Raw genomic sequence first — 8,543 nt, forward strand, 5'->3', positions numbered from 1 at the left:
AGCCTTAACCACTTGAGCTACCACTGCCCAGGTGTGCTGGGAGAACATGGGGTTCTCCAGGGGTAGAGATAGGAACATCCTCTGACTATAAAGCATCTTCAAAATTCAGATGCTGAGAACGTTCAGTTTCACCTCCATGTTAAAAACACATAGAGCTGAACTGCATATAAACTGGTACCTGAATATCACGAATACATCAGACTTAAACATGACACACGAGCTAATATTTTGTTTTGCTCGAGTTCTGACCTCTAACTAGCCATATAGATATAAACTGTGATGGAGTGTCGAGTAAAAAAAACACGACCTCTTTCCGAAAAATTCGACTAGAAGCTGTAGTTCGAGCTGTAGCGAGGCCGTGTCCTAAATCGCTCATTAGTGCCTACGTAGGGCGCTGCGTTCAGCATGGAATCCATGACGTCACACCCTATGTAGTGCACACGTCCAGGGCGTAGGACGCAATTTGGGACCCCGCCTCCTGGAACAGCTCGAGGTTGTTTTGGTTACAAACAAACCGTTATATCGTCGATTATTTTCTAAACAGAGTTCTCGGTCCGTTTCGGTGGTTTAATAAAAACGCGATTAAGAAGCTAGTTCACGTGAACACACAGCTAACAACTTTATCCCGGCACGCGCTGAACTCTGATTTCCACGTGCGTGTGTGTGTGTGCAGTGCGCGAGGAGCCGGATGAGTTCGGAAACGGGCTAACACTTTAAATACAGGCTCGTTTAAGCTGTCCGAGCGCACACAGAAGCGAACACAAAAACACACAACACACCGGCTTTATTTGGGAAACTATTGTCTGACCTGCTTGCTTAGTTTTCCAGCTTTGAAGCGAGACAACACAGGAGAGACAGGCGAACTTCCGGTCTGCGAGAAACAGGGAAGAAAATGGCTGGCCAACCGTTCACCATCGCGGAGTTTCAGCTCTACTAGCAGGACTATACCGGAGTTTGACTAAGGATACACGTTCATTTCAACGTAACTTTAGATATTTAGCTTTTCTGTAGCAGGGAGCAGATTAAAACCATTTATTTTCTGGCTGCAGTTTCCTCCAACACGACCACATGACTGAGATCCAAGCATTTAACACTTTAATCTGCTACAAAGCTGCTGAAGAGACTTGGGATCAAATATGTTGTAAAATTAGCAATTAGTCAATGAAGGAAACACCAGCTCATGTGTCTGCTGCTTAATGACATGAGGGTTTAATCTGAGACGTCCACCTCGAGACTGAGGAGGTCTATAGAAAGACTTTGGTCATCTCTGGTCACAGCACTGCAGACTAACTTTTATTATTCAGTAAATAAAGTCAAGGAGAGAGTTTATCATGGAGGACAAATACGCTCCAGGGACTGGGAACTATGGTGATTAGTGATTGGTCTATTGGAACTATGGTGATTAGTGATTGGACATTGGGATCTATGGCAATTTAGAGATTGGTCATTGTGAACTATGGTGATTAGTGATTGGTCATTGGGATCTATGGTGATTTAGAGATTGGTCATTGTGAGCTATGGTGATTAGTGATTGGTCATTTGGTATTGGTCATTGGAATATGTGGTTATTTGTGATTGCCCATTAGGATATTTGGTGATTAGTGATTGTTTATTGGAAATAATGGTTTTTAATGATAGATCATTGTGACCTATGGTGATTAGTGATTGGTCATTTGGAACTATGTGATTAGTGATTGGTCATTGGGAACTATGGAGATTAGCGATTGGTCATTTGGAACTATGTGATTAGTGATTGGTCATTGGGAATTACTGTGATTAGTGATTGGTCTTTTGGAACTATGTGATTAGTGATTTGTCTTTTGGAACTATGTGATTAGTGACTGGTCATTGGAAATAATGGTGATTAGTGACTGGTCATTGTGAACTGTGGAGATTAGTGATTGGTCATTTGGAACTATTGCGATTAGTGATTGGTCATTTGGAACTATGTGATTAGTGATTAGTCATTGTGAACTATGGAGATTAGTGATTGGTCATTTGGAACTGTGTGATTAGTGAATGGTCATTGTGAACTATGGAGATTAGTGATTGGTCTTTTGGAACTATGTGATTAGTGATTGGTCATTGGGAACTATGGAGATTAGTGATTGGTCATTGGGAATTACTGTGATTAGTGATTGGTCATTGTGAACTATGGAGATTAGTGATTGGTCATTGTGAACTATGGAGATTAGTGATTGGTCATTGTGAACTATGGAGATTAGTGATTGGTCAGTTGCAGCATCCAAAAGCTTTAAATAAAAAAAAAAAATAAAGGCCAAGAATGGGCAAAAAAAGAGAGAACATAATAATCATGAAAAATATAAGAAAGATTTTGAGAAAAAAATAAAAAAATAAATAATAATAAGTTGCCTCTTTTTCATATATTCTAAAATTATTAGTTGTGTTTTAAAAAGCCGATGTATTTTAGGAGATACACGTCTATATCAGGTCTAAGTATAATCTTCAGACATAATAGATCATATCATAAAGGATTTAAAGTGGACATTCATTCTGACCTGGACGTCCACTGCTGAAGCTTAGGATCAGAGAATAAAAGGCCTGGTGTATTGTATATAATACTGTACATGCTTGTTCGGGAAGATTTGCTTCTGAATGGACTCGTGTTTAATGAATAAAATGTGAAATGTTTAAAGACAGTACCCACATGTACCCAGGATGTCAGTCTAATCATCAGTCTGATTCCTTTCCAGTGAAATTAGAAAGTTAAAGGTCCTCTGTTCTTTTATGACACACACATATCAAAACAGATCTGAAACTCGGCTCTGTGTGAATTATTTTAAAACACATTTCCTGTACAATGTACAGGAGATCAGATAGAGAACACGAGGCAGGAGTCGGAAGAGTCGCGGTGTGAATGCCATCTGATTCTCCGCGCATGAAAAGGCCATCGAACCCCGCCCTCGCTTCCATTCCCAAAGGTTACGTTTCCTCTGAATATAGGAAAAGACCCAAGATCTAACTTCCCTCACTTCGTCTTATTCTTTTGAGGGAATAAATAGCTAGTGGGTGGAAGGGTTTTTAGGAAATATTTTAGACCTTGAGAGAAAAAAAAATATTTACACTTTAAAAAATAGAGGTAACAAAGTAAAAAAATAATTTGATATAAATACACTTCATGGGTCACTGATGCACCTTTAAATCTTTATTCTAAAGGATAATTAAAGGTAACTATGCATTTTCTTTACCTTCCCACACCCACTAACCGGACAAAACAGTGGCACTTGGTCAAAACTCAGCGCTCGACTGCTTCTGTAACATGTCCAGTAGAAATCTGAGTATGGAAAAAGATGCCTTGATGAAAAGGGCACTGATTAATTATTACTAGTCTTTAAAAATGTCCAGGCCAAAACACACCATTTACTATATATATATATATATATATATATATATATATATATATATATATATATATATATATATATATATACACTGACCAGGCATAACATTATGACCACCAATATTGTGTTAAAACAGCCCTGACCCGTCCTGACCTGTGTATTCTGACCCCTTTCTATCAGAACCAGCATTAACTTCTTCAGCAATCTGAGCAACAGTAGCTCGTCTGTTGGATCAGATCACACGGGCCAGTCTTCTCTCCCCACGTGCATCAGTGAGCCTTGACCGTCCATGACCCTGTCTCCAGTTCACCACTGTTCCTTCCTTGGATCACTTTTGATAGATACTGACCACTGCAGACCGGGAACACCCCACAAGAGCTGCAGTTTTGGAGATGCTCTGATCCAGTGGTCTAGCCATCACAATTTGTCCCTTCATCAAACTCAAAGCTCAAATCCTTACGCTTGTCCATTTTTCCTGCTTCTAACATCAACTTCGAGGACAAAATATTCACTTGCTGCCTAATATATCCCACCCACTAACAGGTGCCATGATGAGGAGATCATCAGTCTTATTCACTTCACCTGTCACTGGTCATAATGTTATGGCTGATCAGTGTATATATAAATTCCAATCATGAGGCTATTTTTCAAATATAAATGCGTGTTTTTTAGGCAGAACTGAGACTCTGATCAGCCATAACATTAAAACCAGCTGAATAATAGAGTATAGTTCTCCGTTCTGCTCTGAAGATGTGCGTTGGAATCTGACACCAGGACTTTAGCAGCAGATGGAGCTGGATTATGTAGCTAGGATAAACCTTCTGTCCTTAGCTCTGTTGTCTTTTGTAGCTCTGTTGTTGTTCTGTTGTTTATGTAGCACCAGGGTCCTGGAGAAACGTTATCTCATTTCACTGTGTACTGTGTGGTTGAAATGACAATAAAAGCTTCTTGAATTGACTTGACTTGAATTGACTTGACTTGACTTAAATTGAATTGACTTGATTTTTGCTTGACTTGACTTAAATTGACTTGACATGACTAATTGAATTGATTTGACTTAAATTGACTTGACTTGAATTGAATTGACTTGACTTGAATTGACTTAAATTGACTTGACTTAAATTGACTTGACTTGACTTGACTTGATTGACTTGACTTGAATTGAATTGACTTAAATTGACGACTTGAATTGACTTGATTTTAATTGAATTGAATTGAATTGACGTGACATGACTTGACTTAAATTGACTTGATTGATTGACCTGAATTGACTTAAATTGACGACTTAAACTGACTTGACTTGACTTGACTTGACTTGACTTGACTTGAATTGACATGACGTGACTTAAATTGACTTGACTTGATTGCCCTGAACTGACTTGAATTGACTTGACTTAAATTGACTTGATTTTAATTGAATTGACTTGAGCTTCCATGAATCTGACATGTTTTTTTTTTTCAGCACATCCTACAGATGCTTGATTGAGATCTGGGGAATACGGAGGCTGAGTCGAGACTCTGTCTTTAACTCTTTGTGATGTTCCTCAGAGATGTTCTTCAGTGTAACAGAGGCAGCGTTATCCTGCTGAGGAGAAAGAGGATGACAGTATCATCCACATGAACCCAAGGTTTCCCATCAGAACATCACACTTCCTCCACCAGGTAAGTGATGCACACACACACACACACACACACACACACACACACACACCTGATCGTCGGTGTGATGTAAAAGAAAATGTGTTCATCAAACCAGGCCTCCATCTTGGATTAGTTTATCTCTGACAGCATCTTTAAGTGTATTAGGTGAGTCTGAACGGACGCTCTGACCACGCTGGAGCGACTCAGCAAGCCGTGTTCTGAAGCAGTGACTTGTTCAGCACTTTGTGCTACAGTATCTCTCCGGTGGGATCGGACCGTCCTTCACTCCCAGCACGCATCACTGAGCCTTGTGAGTCCGTGACCTCGGCACCGGTTCACCGGTTCTTCTTCTTTACAGCACGTTTTCTAAGGATCTGCTATTTTGCAGAAGCTAGACATAACAATTTGTCTTACGCTCGGCCATTTTTGGTCCATTTTTGGTCACTCGCCAGCTTATCTAACCCCCGCCCTGACGAGAGGCGCCGAGATCATCAGTGGTTTTAATGTTTTGCCTTCCTGATATCTAAACTTCACGACACGTTTCTGTGCACTCCATGTAGTTATTCCTCATTGAGAGGTTCTTTTGCATTCAGGGGTATTGTTAGCGGGGTGTTCGGGTCTGTCATGGGCTGCGGAGGCCCGGATTGACCCCTGCGTGTCATGACACGTCACATGGGGTTCGGGAACAAAAAGCCTCATGGTGAAACCTCATGTCCTCTATTGTTAGGCCTGGTGCTGGGCCAAATGAGTACACCCGGGTTTACAAGGCCAAGCCGGGCGCGCTGTGCTTTTCACAGACACACACACACACACACACACACACACACAATAACGGCTTATTATTTTCAAAGGCTTACTGGGTTTTTTTTTTGGTTAATTAAACTGTTATATTATTACAAACAACAACAAAAAATCCACTCTAGCATCAATGCCACTGGTTTTAATTCTGCTGTACAGATAAAATACCGTGAATGATGTTTATATTATTGCATCATGCCACAATGTCAGTGTCTGTATTTAAAGACATTTCTAAAAGGAAAGCTAAAGACTGAAAAAAAAAATAAAGGAAAAGACTGAGAAAGCTAGAGACTGAAAAAAAGAAAAAGCTAAAGACTGAAAATACGGAGGAAAAAAGGATCTTTTTAGACCTTTTAGAGGAGAAGGACCATTTCTTCCTTGGGTGTAAGAGTTAATATTATTATTATTATTATTATTATTATTATTATTATTAATAATAATAATAATAATAATAATATAACATGTTTTTAGCTTGATCTGACTTCAGGTTTAATTTGAAAGCGCGTGACATTTCCGGTAGAAAAAAATAATAATTCTGGAAAAAGCTAGAATGCCTCATTGCCTGTTTTTTTTATATACAGCTCTATAATGTGATGTATATATATATATATTTATATATATATATATATATATATATATATATATATATATATATATATATAAACAAACCTGCAGAAGAAACTTTTGTTGTTGTTGACTGGCCAACAAAACTAATGAAAACCCAGCGCAGAAGCTTCATTAATTTTGTTGATCTTCTCCCCTTCCTCCCTCCCTCCCTCCCCCCTCCTATTTATTTGTTTACTTATTGTTTTAATTGTCCGCTTTGGTTCCTGCGTCTCGGTCTAACGCGATTATTTCCGGTTCCACCCGGGCAGCGCGCGCGCCTTCGCCACAGCCAATCAGCGGCGCTCCCGCAAAAATAATTACAGTTATTAATGAAATTAATGAGGAGTCGGGGGGGGGGGCGGTCGCGTTTTGTTTAGTTTTTTTTTTTATCAAATAATATTGGAAAAAACGAAATAAATAAATAAATAACGGGAGAAATAAAAATGAATCGTGAGACTTTAGGCGAAACAGTGGAACTGCTCTGAATTGCTTAGATCATAATTTCTGTTTTGCGTCTCGAGCCGTCTCTCTGCATCACTTCATTTCGATTTTAGTGGGGGGAAAACCATTTAATTATTTCCGACGTTCTGACGTCAGTTGTTGTAAATTAAAAAAAAACCCTGTGTTTGTGTGTGTGTGTGTGTATTCATATTTTTTGCAAATTAATATGTATTTACATAGTAAAGCCCTGCACGTGTCCTACATACTTGCGCGTGAGTGTGTGTGTTAGTAAGAAGTTGGAGCGTCACGAGCTGCACAGGATCGATAGTTGGTGTTTGGATATTAGCCAAGAGCTCTCACACTCTTATAAAGGTGTGGCCTGAAATCAGGTGGAGGTCAGAAACACGGGGCTTTATTTACATTTTCATCCCCATGAAACTCTTCTCGTGCTCGGGAGAAGGGGGGGTGGGCGTGGTCCTACAGCAAATTGTATTGATTTGCAAGGACGCGTCTTCTTTTTAAAATAGTGCAGCCTAAGCATGGCTGCAACAAACAAACAAACAAACAAACAAACAAAAACAAACAAACGCCACCTTTCACGGCTGTTTTTTTCCCCTTTATTCTGTGGACAATTTACATTTTCGATTTAGGAGCGACTGTATTATTATTGTTGTAAATAATTATGTACTTTTCTATTGTTATGAACGCATGACTGAGGCCTAAAAATAAATATAGAGAATTAATGCAATTATTTGTGCTTTTATTTATCCTTAGACGCTACTTTTTTTAAATGCCTTATTATGTCTTATTAAGTATGTAACGCATGTTGTTTCACCCTTTTTGTGTTTTTATATGAGGGAAGAACAGAAATCTATACGTGACAGATTTATTATTATTATTATTATTATTATTATTAACAGCATCATTCAAGGGGAAATGTTGTACCCCTAGGCCTCTACCGCAGTACACCAGTATGACTATATGACACACCAGTATGACACACAGTAAGGATTCAAGTGCAGACTGAAACCTGAAACCGGGGGTGAGAGGAGAGAGAGAAAAACGAAAGCGCGAGCTGAAACCGGTTCCATGGGCAGAGGAAATACGCGAGGAGGTGGATGTAAGTGTGTTAAAAAAAAAGTCATGACCTTTCTGAGAGAGAGAGTGAATGAATGACTGAACGAATGCTGCACATCTCATCCCATGCCTTTACTACCTTTACACCTGCAGAAACCCCGCTATTGCCGTCACTTCCGGTTTTTCCTCTCTTCTCTTCACCCTAGCAGTGTATGAAGGTGAACATGGACACACATCAGTCTGATTACACTTCATAAATAGTGCAGGAGTCACCGTGAACGAATCCACTGCGTGTTAATGTGACACCTAAGAAACTCATTCAACACTGAATTCACCAGAATAACATGATATGTACCTCGTCGCCATGGTAACAGTGTTAATTCAGCTGTGTGTTAATTCAAGTGCGGCTCCGACACTGTGGGTGTTATAAAGGTGTTATAAGTGTTCTAGAATGTATGGTTGTTATTAAACACTGATCAGGTGTTGTGTTAATGCTACTTTGGGGCCTATAAGTGTACACTGAACACTGCGGGTGTTATAATAATGTTATAAGTGTTCTCAAATGCATTATTGTTGTTAAACACTAATTTGGTGTTGTGTTAAGTCTACTTTGTTCTC

At 39.3% G+C, this 8,543-nt stretch overlaps 1 protein-coding gene and 1 long non-coding RNA gene across 2 annotated transcripts in view; one reads left to right on the top strand and one right to left on the bottom strand.

Moving 5' to 3' along the window:
* The window catches only part of zcchc7 (zinc finger, CCHC domain containing 7), a 69,116-nt gene extending 68,187 nt beyond the window's left edge, over positions 1-929 (bottom strand). Inside the window, exon 1 of the mRNA XM_058384534.1 lies at positions 809-929. The gene's annotated coding sequence lies outside the window, so the exon portion shown is untranslated. The remainder of the gene's footprint in view (positions 1-808) is intronic.
* A 3,572-nt stretch (positions 930-4,501) lies between these two features.
* Positions 4,502-8,543, top strand: part of LOC131349445 (uncharacterized) — a 4,609-nt gene continuing 567 nt past the window's right edge. Inside the window, exons 1-3 of the long non-coding RNA XR_009204074.1 lie at positions 4,502-5,024; positions 7,800-7,968; positions 8,079-8,543. The exon at positions 8,079-8,543 is cut by the window's right edge and continues 567 nt beyond it. This is a non-coding gene — a long non-coding RNA (uncharacterized LOC131349445). The remainder of the gene's footprint in view (positions 5,025-7,799; positions 7,969-8,078) is intronic.

Source organism: Hemibagrus wyckioides, linkage group LG29, assembly GCF_019097595.1.
Source record: "Hemibagrus wyckioides isolate EC202008001 linkage group LG29, SWU_Hwy_1.0, whole genome shotgun sequence".
Lineage (NCBI taxonomy): Eukaryota > Metazoa > Chordata > Actinopteri > Siluriformes > Bagridae > Hemibagrus > Hemibagrus wyckioides.